The 12,767-nt window shown below is 33.3% G+C and overlaps 1 pseudogene across 1 annotated transcript; it reads left to right on the top strand.

Moving 5' to 3' along the window:
• Window positions 1-8,751: 8,751 nt before the first annotated feature.
• On the top strand, window positions 8,752-10,360 carry LOC149579683 (scopoletin glucosyltransferase-like; annotated as a pseudogene). The gene has a single exon (XR_016356514.1). The product of XR_016356514.1 is annotated as a scopoletin glucosyltransferase-like (transcript).
• The last annotated feature ends 2,407 nt before the right edge of the window (window positions 10,361-12,767 follow it).

Raw genomic sequence — 12,767 nt, 5'->3', positions numbered from 1 at the left:
GGAAAGAGATGAGATTTAATACTCATATGGTACACTAGGGCGAGTACCCAATTTCTGTTATAGATCTTTTTCTAGTGTTTATTTCTTAATTATTATTAAGAGAGTTTTAAAAATGAAAATATACATGTACTAATATTCCATCACACATGTACTAATAGTTGATCATCTTCTAACTTTTTTTGGTTTGTGACTGACCCATTCACATACCATTATTTGAACATTTCATAAAGACTAATGGAACTTTGGCCACAAGTATTGACATTTTTTAGTGAATGACTATTGGTGCAAGAACCGTAGCAAGTATCACATGACACTATGAAAATGTCATCTTTTGACAACTTGGTGATCAACAATCTCTAGGAGAGATTTGTGAAAACCTAGAAGCTAAAACCTTGGCTTTAAGCAATTAAATCACATACATTGAAAAAGGATTCAAAATTTGACTTATGTTTTAGTAGTTCTAGGTACACGAAATTAGCTTGGGTGGCTATTAGGTACTCTCACCTATAAAACAAAAAAAAACAAGAGAATTGATGTATATCGAATGTTAGATATAAGGATACCCAATTATCATTGAGATCCCCCAAGCCTTTTTCCTACAAGACATTAGTTGAACCTAAAATGTGACACCTATAACCAATAGATGTATAAAAAATATTAATCAACCAGCTTGAGGTTACTCCTTTTTAAAAAAGGGAAATAAAGAAGTGATGTTACTATTATGTTGTGTATAAGAATTATAATAATTGATATGAAAGGATAGAGGCAAGTATTTCAAATTAAAATGCATTCATCAAAGGCTCATTGATAAAGAGAGGCATGAAGGTTAGATCAAACCCAATGCTTGGGAATGGGGAGGAGATCATTCAACAGAGTGGATGAACTCAAATTTGCATTACCAAGTCCCTTGCAACCCACTAACAACTTACCTACAACATATTTCATACTTACAACTCAATCATCGCTACTTCATAATCCATGATAAACACTATGTTTTATAGCTTTTTGTCAGATAGCATTGTACCTTGAATATGTTTCTCTATTTTTGATGCTCAACTATTGTCATGAATTTTAATACCTTCACAAAAAAATATAACCATAATCTGCTTTATGAAAACACCCATCACCATTGATATCCTCTCCTCAAAGGAAGGCAAATGTATGATGACCCTCTTTTTCTTGATTGGGGATTCACCCATATAATCTATAAAGAATCTTTCTTTTATTTTTTCCAGTAATTTAATAGTGAAAAAAATATAGATGTATTAATCAAAATGAAAACAACATGTTAGAATGTTATATTTCTTTCTAAAATAATCTCACTCTTCACAAGTTGGTAATATTATTTTAGATTAAAATTATACAAATTCTTTTTATTATTTTTAGAAATTATATATATATATATATATATATATATATATATATATATATATATATATATATATATATAATGAAGTTTCAACAATCCATAGTATCATTATGACAAGATTTCTCAATTTAACTATGTAACAAGATGATCAACAACATATTTCCAATAACGTGCATGGGTAGAACCAATATGTTTTCAATGTATCTCTTTAATTTAAATAGATGAATAGTAACAACCAATATATGGCTTAAAATTTAAAAAGTTTATAAAAATCATCAAAATGTTTAATCTATGTTATTCTTTAAGATTCTTACATTTTTTTTTTGTCTTGGGGTAGCTTGGAAATGTTCTACTAAAAGGAAATTAAAGAGCTTGGAGAAACCTAGTCGATATTATTCTTTTCATGGAAATCTTGTTGAAGGAACATTTTGTACAATAAATATTGAAATAATGGTGATTATTGAGCCTCTATTTGAAGGGAATTTGTTTTTGTGTGTGGTCGGTGTTGCTTCGTGTATGTGAGCCTTAGGAATGAAAATTTTGTGTGGGAAATGTGTGAAGAGAGAAAGCACCTAAGGATCAAGGTACGCCTCCTCAAAAAAAGGATGCATTGCATACTTACATAGAACCCCTATCACAATATTGTTAATATAGTCATGTCATCTCCCTATTCTTGAAATTTGGGCGAGACTCAATGTACTTATGAGACTATAAGTACAGTTGTGTGGGTGTATTCATGAGTTGGAAATTGTTGTGTTGTCTTTGCATTCCTTTGTGAGACCTAGTTTTCAAAAGGGCCTCCTAGCTCAAAAATAAGTTTTCTAAAAAGACCCCTAGTTAGGATGCAAGCCCTCCTTTGGCTATGTTATCATATTTTCATTGTAGATACTAGGTGGAGCTCTACATTATCACCTTCTTCAAGGATGGATAGGAATATGACATATCCAAAATAACTAAAAATTATTTTAATAAAACTTATGTTGGCAAGTTATAGTTTAGGTGCAATATAAATTTCTAGTCTTACATATATATTTTATGAAAATATTAATGATTGAAAATACTATTTTCCTTTCAAAATAGATATAAAAAAAGGTCATATTGAGTAATGTTACTTTATTATAATAATCTGTTAGTGAAATATCAATGATTTGAAATTATTTTATATGGTTATTTATACATATAATGAAATATCATTTTAGTAAATAGGAAACACATGATGAAAGACTATTAACACTTAGTTTTATGAGCATTGATATTCTTTATTAAAATTGGCATATTTAAGCATTCATATTTATATAGTGGAGATATAGGAATATAAAGAAGGAGAGGTGCAGAGGGAAGAGTGAGAGAGAGAGAGAGAGTAATGAGTTCTTGATGAATAACTAAGAGTGTGGGGAAGAATTAGTTATCCCCATACACTTATAAAAACTTTTTATTTGTTGTTCAATACTTAACAACCATCAACCACCTCTTAAGATATGTCGGTTAAAACACAATAAATTGCCATAGCAATTACAAACATGAAAGCACATAAACACCAACACAATCAAGAAATTGGAAAACCCACCAAGAAACTATTTTTCATAAAATAAAATAAAATAAATGTAGTCTAGGGTCACATTGGTTAAGGTCATTTTGTACAACAAGGCTATTTTCTTGAAATTATCACTACAACATGATGGGTTACTGAAACTAGGCTTCACTAATAGGGTGGCTACACACTAGAAATATAATTAGGCTCATTGCTAATAGAATAAGGCCCACTGCCAACAAAAGTATGGTAAATATAAATGATAGATGAAGTAAGATCCACCACAAAATATAGTTTTTGAACCTATACAGTTACACTTTGTTACTATTTTTACCTCCTCCAATCAACTAATTGAGTATATTCACACATGTATCATATATCAATCATCTATAAGCAACAAGATCACATGAGTTGTATAGAAAAACTTAAATTTGAATATGTGCTTGCGTACATCCTTCTTGAAATGATACTTATACTCAATGTGTTAGGATTAGTAAATTAGAAATAAAAACTACATGCAAATATAACCAATATTAGAAAATAAAATAAAGCATGCAAAAGACAACGCATGACACAAAGACTTCATGTAGTTCACCCAATCCCTAGACCATGTCCACTAAACATCAAGTCCAATATTATCATCTAGTGATTTCAACTTGATTAGAATTTGCAATCCATTGTGACTGAATATCATTGCAAGAAGATACTAAATCATCATCACAATCAAAAAGTTCCTAACCCTGATGAGAATATATGGCAAGTGTATTATACTTACCTGCTCAGTCACCACAAGCTAACATGATGCACACCACAAATCTGTCAGTTTTTTTTTTTGAGCTTGATCACACCACCTCGAGAAATATAAATCTTCTTGAGCACTTCAACATGCTGCAATGATAGTTGAATCCAATGGTTATGATGAAGACACAAGAAAAAGAGACATTGTGCTTAAAATCAAACCAACATATATGCATCACAAAGGAACAAACTAGAAAATGATCCATACCACCATTAAGGCACAAAATACTAAAATATTTATTTCTCAATAATTGATAAGATAGAAAACTGAATACCCAGGCTATTGGTGAAAGATAATCAATGTGCAACCAACTAATACACCAATCATATGCCAAATTGACAATACACAACCACCAATACATCAAAGCTTGAGAGAAAGATGTCAACATCAATGACAACCATCAACCTGACAATCTCATAGAGAGAGACGTGAATATGGAGCTATATATATATATATATATATATATATATATATAGAGAGAGAGAGAGAGAGAGAGAGAGAGAGAGAGAGAGAGAGAGAGAGAGAGGATTGAAAAAGGTGAAGAGCCAGATAGAGATTGAGAGAAAAATATGGAGATGTTGAGACTTAAAGGTATAGGAAGAAGAGGGTGATGGAGCAATAAGTGGATAGAGAGATCGAGATGTTTCTAGATATGAAAAGAGTAGAGGAAGACAAAGATGGAGATAAACATGGAGTGAGAGGAATGGGAAAAAAGTAGATAGAGAGATAAAGATAGATCGAGAGGTAATTATACAAAGAGATTCATAGGGAGACGTAGAGAAGGATTGATAGAAACAGATGATTGAAAAATAAATAGAGTACCATTAGGACAATTCTTAGTGAACTCATCCTTAGTGATACGAGCCCCTCGAAAAAATTAAATGAAGAAATGATGTAACTAGTTGGGAAATAAAGGAGTAGTCAGAAAGTTGGCTTCCCTATGCCAAGGGTTTCAATCATACTTATTTTAAATTTTAAATCTCCAAACCATAATGGCCTAACTTGCCTATTCAAGGTGCAAGTCTTGCAGATTCAAGGGAGGAGTTATGATTAGTTTTCTAGAAAAAATTGTGACCATTTCAAATGGGTTTTACATGCCAACTAATGATTCTTCTATTTGATTTGTCTCAAATGAAGGCTTATTCCTCTAGAACATTTTTTAAGAGATAGGTCCGTAAACCCTGTGTCCTAAGAAGCTTCAAAACTGGAAGAGATAAAGTTGGATTACTTTCCTAATGAATCCATTCTCTATCCATTTATATTTTCATGCCAAAACAAATAATTTACATGATCTAATTTTGACTTACTTCATAAAATTTATTGAAGAAATATGCAATATTGGTGAAAAAGCTCCTCCTGGATAGGGAAAGAAGAATGTGTTGTAACAATTGGTGGAGTTGTTCTCTAATTTCAATAAGAGCTCCATTTTCTCCTTAATAAGGGAAAATAATATTCTTCCTCCTCCTTGATTCCATGCAATGTACACTCTACATTGCTCAAATTCCATCTCCATGGTTTTTGAAGACATAAAAACCCCTCATAACTTCACCATGATGAACAAATTGCATTATAAAGTTTTTTTATTTTTATTTTTTATTGTAGGGTGTAGATTTTAGTTCACTTCACACTAGAAATGTCCCTACACCTCTTTTAGAGAACCACAATAGTAGTTGATTGAAATGATAATTCCCATCTCATTTTTTTAAAGTATATATTTTTTTCACATTTTCTATAGCTTTGTAAATATCTAAAGTGTCCCTGATAGAGAGAGATGGATGGATAGAGAGAGGGAGATACATTTATATATGTAGGTAGGAGAGAAAGATAGATATAGAGATGAATATAGAGTGAGAGAATATGGGAGAAATAGATAGACTGATAAATATAGATTTAGAGGTATTTATGTAGAAAGAGATCTATAAAGACAAAGAGAGGGAGAGATGGAGAGGGAGGGATAGAAATAAATATAGATGGTGAGATAGATGTATAAAGACATAAAGAGATATAGAAAGGATGAAAGAAAGAGATAAGTAAAGAGGCAAATTCTTACTTGATCTTCCAAACCTCTACGGCATACCCATTGCACACTAAGGTACGATTACTAGTAGATAATAAATGCACATAAGAATGTGAAAAAGTGGAAGCATTAGGCCCATTGTCAATGGCGTCCATGAGAAAGGAGACATTTTGCATTGTGGAGAAACCCAAAATAGGCTCCACTAAACACAAGCCCACAGGCCTAGTCTATTAATTTATAGACAAACATGTATTAAATTTTAATTTTAATGTTAGACTGAGCATTGATTATAGCTAGTTGGATTGGACATCTATGGATGGTTAAATGGTCAGCTCCAGATGGAAAATGAGTGGTCTATGCTGACCACTGATCACCACATGAATGTTTCAAAAAATGCTGACTATTTGGGCAATAATTAATTTATGCTAACACCAACGACTGCCTGGTCGAAGTAAGAATGGTAAAATAAGAAGACATGTACACTTGGAACCACTCATTGGCAAGTATGTATCCAAACACCAAGACACTAGAGGCTGGTGTTGGTGATGGACCTGCTAGAGTATCTTAGCCTGCTTACAAAATTATGAATTGCATTCTTTGGTGTAAATTATTAGCATTCTTCACTATAAAAAATGATAATGAATCAGTATTTTAGAGACCACAGAGCATACATTGACAGGACAAAATAAGGAAGTGATGTTAAAATCCAATGACATACGAATGGGCAGTGAAATGATTTGTTCGCATCTTAGGTTTTGGATTCTACCAAGAGATGCTGCAGGAGAGTGCATCGCAGGTTGTGGGGAGAAGAATGGTCTCTGCATTATGTTTTGATTTTGTCAATTGTAGTTTTTAAACATTCCTGGAAGCTTCCAGAATGAAACGAATGAACACAATTTTAAATTTGTAAAGTTAAAACAAAATCAACTTCACCTCTCACCTCTCACGAAAACAGCTAAAGGGTAAACTATTTTGTTTGCCAACCACATAGATAGATATAGAAAGAAAACAAATTATAGGCAGGGGGCAAACAAAATAGTTTACCCTTTAGCCATTTCCCACCTCTCACCTCACCTATCCAACAACAAAGGGAAATAAGAGTAAAATTTCAAACATTCCATCAGGTTGCAGATCATTCATTTTAATGTTGGCTGAGAAACTGAAATAACAGGCTTTTTAGAATGGAGTTTAAAGTTGTGACTCCTTTGCTATTAAATTTATTTCATTGTTACCTTCATATTTTTTTAGTCCCAGCCTTTTTAAAAGGGAGGGAACTATTATTTTCTTTTACCCCTAATTTACTTTTTTCTATGAAACATAAATCATATTGTAAAGTTTGAGATACAATATTAAAAAAAAATCTAAATATTATATGCTAATTCCAATTTTTTCATTGGTTGATACAAATTTATTAAGGATTTTGGGTATTTTTAATTTAAATTAAGAAGGAAAAAATTATCAAAGGTACAACTATAGTGCACATGAATTAAATGTGTCTGGCAACTACACAAGGAAGAGATAGGAGAGAAATAAATGCTCATAAAAATGAATGACATTTGCAATTAACCTGCCTATCTGAGGACAAAGGCAGTACAATGAGAGCTCAATAAATTCGCATAATGCCCGTTTCATAACACCGTCCATCTGCTATTGTGTGCTTTCCAATGCCTTGTGTGAAAGATGGGAAAACTTTTACTCAATATTTTCGTAGGACATATTGTTATATTAATGTTGATTAATGTGAACTGAACAAATTGTTGAACAAGTTTTATGATAACTCAACAATAGGTAAAACGCCTTCAAACAATTTAAGTTAAGACAATATTTTTAAAAATAAAATTATAAATAAATGAAAATAATACTATTAAAGAAAAAATGTTAATTACAATTTTTTTTAATAATTTGAGGCTATTTTAAAATTAAAAAATATAGAATTATAGTTTTTTTCCTAAACATGAAGAGAGGAAAAGCAAATTTTAAAATTTATAATCATTTATGTTATCAATTATTATTTTAATAGCGTTTTAAATTAAAACATTTGAATTCTTTAATTTTCAAAATTTCAAAATTGTAAGAGAATTTTAGAATTATTATAGTACGAAAAACATTGAGATAAATTCTTAGTGAAAATTATAAGATTTTAAATTTTGTTGTTGTCAACTACAATTTCAATAATATCTCAAAACATTTTAAGTTTTCCAATTAAATACAAATATAAATAATATATAGAATTAAATATAAATTAAAAAAAATCTATAAGTTACCAATATTTTATAAATTTTAATCTCTATAACCAATTGATATATATTATAATTCTCTTGTGACATCTTGATATATATTAAATATCACTTATAAACATTAATATTACTTTGAAATCATAAATGTAAGAGGTAGAAGAAAAGAAGAAAAAAAAAGGCACGAGCCATCTTGAAAAATAGTGGAACACTAAACTTCCACATAAACATTCCAACATGATATCCCAAAAGACACGGACTCAAACTAGCAAAGAGTTCTTATTATTATTAATTATTTTCTATATTGCAAAATAAAAACTAACCTAGAAAAATTACAATGAAACAATTTAAAAAAAGAAATCCACCTGAGTTGCCCTCCTTCAAGATGAGAGATTGAATTCCGCCCAGAAATAACATAGCCTATCAGCTATTTACACACCAAAATACGATTGCTAGTTTATTATTCTAGAACCTCATCATGCAATTGCGTGGTGCTGCTCTTATCTTTAGGTTCGCCGCACAAGTAGGTATTAAGTTATTTAATATGTGGGGTCGTCCACCTTGACCGTTGGTTCGTCAATTACCGAAGAACGAAAAGTTTCCATTGGAAAGTGTGAAAGCTGGGCAGATTTCGTTGTGCTGGACGGTGCGCATGCTCTCCGACTTCCACGAAACGCACTCCAAAATCTTTGGCTTGGATCTGCAGGCATTCCTGTATAACTGGCACATCAACCCTTATTAGTAAGGCGCAGTTTTGGTGCCAGAAGACTTTGTTGTCCTTGCTCGAAGTTTCTGTGAATAATGCGATTAATTTTTTTAGTAAGTCGGCGAATACTTGTTGCTTATAAGGTTCCAGCCGAACTCAAACGGCAAGAAAAGACGTCGAGCCTCTCTGAGAAACCCCACGTGGTGGCGGTGCCATTCCCTGCACTTGGTCACGTTATCCCTTTCCTCGACTTCTGTAATTTGCTGGCCTCGTATGGCCTCGCCGTCACTTGGGTCACCACACCTGGAAATGCATCCTCTCTCAATCCCCAAATTGCCCACGCCATTTCTTCTGGTCTCGATATTCGCCTCGTAATCCTTCCTACGCCAAAAGTGGAAGGCTTGCCCGAGGGAGCAGAAAGCTTCGAGCAACTTCCTCCCGAACAAGCCAGCCTAATTTTTGATATGGTCGTTAAGTTCGAAAAGCCTTTTAACCATTGGCTTGAAGCCCAACTTGAAGAGAGAGAAGCTCCTGTCTGTATTATGCATGATGTACTTCTGGGATGAAGTATATGGAGTTGCCCCAAAAGCATAACATTGTTAGGGTTGCGTTCGACACATACGGTGCATTCGCTTTCACTCTGCTGCGTTCTGCATGGCTTTCTGCCTCGCGCAACGCAGTGAAGAAAGAAGGCGATGCGCTTCTCGTCAGCTTGGATCTCCCCACTCCACTCAGCTTAGATAAGCGCGAAATAGACCCAATGTTGTTCGGGGACATCCCAATGGAGAAAATAGGAAGGATGCAGTCAGCAATCCAAGGATGGGGGATGCTCATCAACACGTCTGAGCAGCTGGAGTCTGAATATCTCCAAAACTTGAGAAATCTGACAGGGAAAAAGGTGTGGTCTATCGGCCCAGTACTTCCATCCGCTTGCTTTGAAGGTACACTGAAAGTCGGCACCCGAGGTAAAATGGCAGACATTAATGAAGATAAGCTGCTCCGATGGTTGGATTCTCAAAGCTCATGTTCAGTTGCTTATATTTCGTTTGGCAGCCAAATATTCCTAACAGAGGCACAAATAAAGGCCTTGGCTTGTGGTGTGGAAGCCAGCGAACAGCCCTTCATCTGGGCCATCAAGGTGTCGCCGGAGCTCGAACTCACGACTTTGGACCAGGCTCGCAGGTATCTTCCGGAAGGGTTCGAAGAGCGAACAAAGAATAGAGGGCTGGTCATATGGGGTTGGGTGCCGCAGCTCCTTATTCTCTCTCACCCATCTGTGGGAGCTTTCATGAGCCACTGCGGATGGAATTCTATGCTGGAGAGCGTAGCTATGGGAGTCCCGTTGATCACATGGCCGATGATTGCTGATCAACATTTCAATTCCAAACTAGTCGTGGAGACTGGCATTGCAGTCCAAGTGTGCGAGTATGTAAATGGAATTCCAGATAAGGAACGAGTAAAAGAGGGGGTTACACTTGTTTTGAGTGCAGACAAGGGGAAACGGATGAAAAGAGAGGCAGAGAAGTTGAAGGAGATGGCGAGAAAGGCTGTTGCATGTGGAGGATCCTCAAACACAAACATTCAAGATTTTGTGTGTGACATTCGTACGGTGCACATGGCAGGAACTGCGGCAAGGGTAGATGTGTTCTAAAACTAATTTAAAGCTGTTGTCAATTATTTCATTGTTTATGGAGTTATTGGATCTCTTTTCTGACCAGCTAGCAATAACACTTTGGTGTGCAATAGATAGGTTGCAGTTATGTGTCATGGGCATTGAACTAGTCTCTGCGGTAACGTAGGAGACTATAATTTTCGTATGTCTTTTTCATATTAATTTAGTTCTCAATGACAATAACTATAATTTATCCTATAGTTTATACTAATATCCCTATTAAACTGTAATTCTTTATTTTTGTTTCTTATTTCCCATTGGATATGGGCTTTTTTCAGGGCAGTCTTATTCATTTTAGGTGAATAAATCAGAAAAAAATTAGAATGATAGAAAATATTGACAACTGGCACTCTATAAACATTCCACTGAATATTACAACAATTTATGTGCATATTATTTGTCTTTGCTATCTTTCTACATGTTGTGTAGGTTGTGAATGTGACAATGCCGAAGAAAATTAAAAAATAGAAACATTCTGTTGTTTGCTATAAATTTTCTTTGTTGTTTGTAATTTCCTCACATTTTGAATTTTCAGATTTTTTCCATTTACTAATGGTTGGTACTACTATAAGCCACTTCTCTCTGGAACAGAGACTTCTTCTTTCCTTGGAGATTTTTAATATGCCCTAATTATTTTGGCATGAGTTTATATATTTTTCCATTACTTGCATTCGGATTCTAGATCAATTTTGCTTTACATTTGCTCCAAGTGTTTGTTCATTTTCTTTCTTCAATATACTACTTATCCATCTCTTCAGAAAGTCAATTTTGATTGTTGATTTCGAATTTAATTACATTAGCTAGTTTTAAAGAAACCAACTATCTAAGATTGGGGCCAACCTTAATGTTATGAAATTAAAAATCATCATTAATTTCCCTGTGAAGAGGATGCCTTCTTTTGCTTGTTTTTATTTTGTTGAGCTATGGAGATGGCTAGCATTCCTTATTTCACAACTTTCACCACTTTTTAAATATGTTCATAGATTGAAGGTAATCTTTAATTATCTATATGCATAGAAGAAAATTTGAGTTATTTCCTACCTCCTTCCTTATACAAAGTCATCCTTGTACAAATTCATCCTTCATCCATTGTACAACTAGTCTGGTGTTATTTGTGATCCCTTTGGGAACTTTGTCCATGCCCTCAATTTATCTCATAAGACATGGTGATTTCTCCTGTGAAGGAGAATTTAGGTACATTCCCTCAATGTCTATGCTACCTTTTTGTTAGAGGTTCTCTTTGTCAATGTCGCCCTTGGTCCCAACATAATAAAAAAGTATGCCAAAGACTTGTGGCCATAAAAAACCTTAAAATCTGGTCTGTGGATTTATTTCTTTGATATTATGATATTTTCAAAATTTTATTTTATCATTCATGGTTCTAGATTGGGTAGATGAATTATTTTTCAAGTTCATATAAATTTTTTCTAATTTTTAGTACATATCATATGATTTAATATCATAATTAAGAGATGAAACATAAACCTATAAAATTTAATAACATAAATATACAGTCAAAAAATGTAGGCTATATTTTCCACAATCAAGATTAATGTAAATAATTTCTGAATTTCATTATGTATTTTTTTTATCAACATGACCAATAGAGAAATGAATTATTAAAAAAGAAAACACTAATCAAGTGAAATTTTCCTATATATTAAATATTTTCTATGTTCTAGAATCTTATTGAGTTCTCATGTTTTATTTTTTCAGCAAAATTATATAGGCACACACTTACTGCATTGAGGAACTCACAAATGATATCATAAAAGTAGTATTTAAGGTCTTTGGGGGTAAGCAATTTCTATGAATCACAAATTTTGAGGTTCCTCTATGTGAACTACTGCAAGTTGCTCAAGAAAGCAAGAGGTGGATTGGGAGCCTATACAAACCACAATTTTATTATTGTCATATACCAAGATAATAGTCGTGGGTTTGAGATCAAGGCCAAAGTAGGCAAGTGGGCGGGCTTGAAGACTCATCGCAACTTCTTTGTAGCTTTTGACCGATGATTCTATTAACTAGACATGGAGCAATAACCATATTTAAAGTGGAATACATAGAGTTGTGATAGATAGGAAATCCTCAGCACATGTCACTACCATAATTTTCCTTCTTCCCAAATGAAATAGTGATAGAGGCACTCATGAGTTTGTGGACTAGGAGAAGCCTATACAAATTGTTTCCCTATGGGAAGTACAAAACCTATTATAAAGAAATTAAGATGGTGATCTGAAGGTGAGACTCATTTCTTTCCATTTTAACTCTCAAGTATGATTTTTTTTTAATAGTCAGATATGTTACTCTCATTGTCATTCATTAAAGAAAACCATATTACTACATTTTTACCACTCATACATTCTAGTATGAATATACTTGTAGATGCCAATTCTTACTAAAAAACATAGCTCATCTCAAGAAGACAAAAAAACTAAG

Source organism: Cupressus sempervirens, chromosome 1 (genome assembly GCF_028749045.1).
Source record: "Cupressus sempervirens isolate cs-2001-9-10 chromosome 1, ASM2874904v1, whole genome shotgun sequence".
Taxonomy (NCBI): domain Eukaryota; kingdom Viridiplantae; phylum Streptophyta; class Pinopsida; order Cupressales; family Cupressaceae; genus Cupressus; species Cupressus sempervirens.
This window is presented reverse-complemented; position numbering and strand designations above follow the sequence as displayed.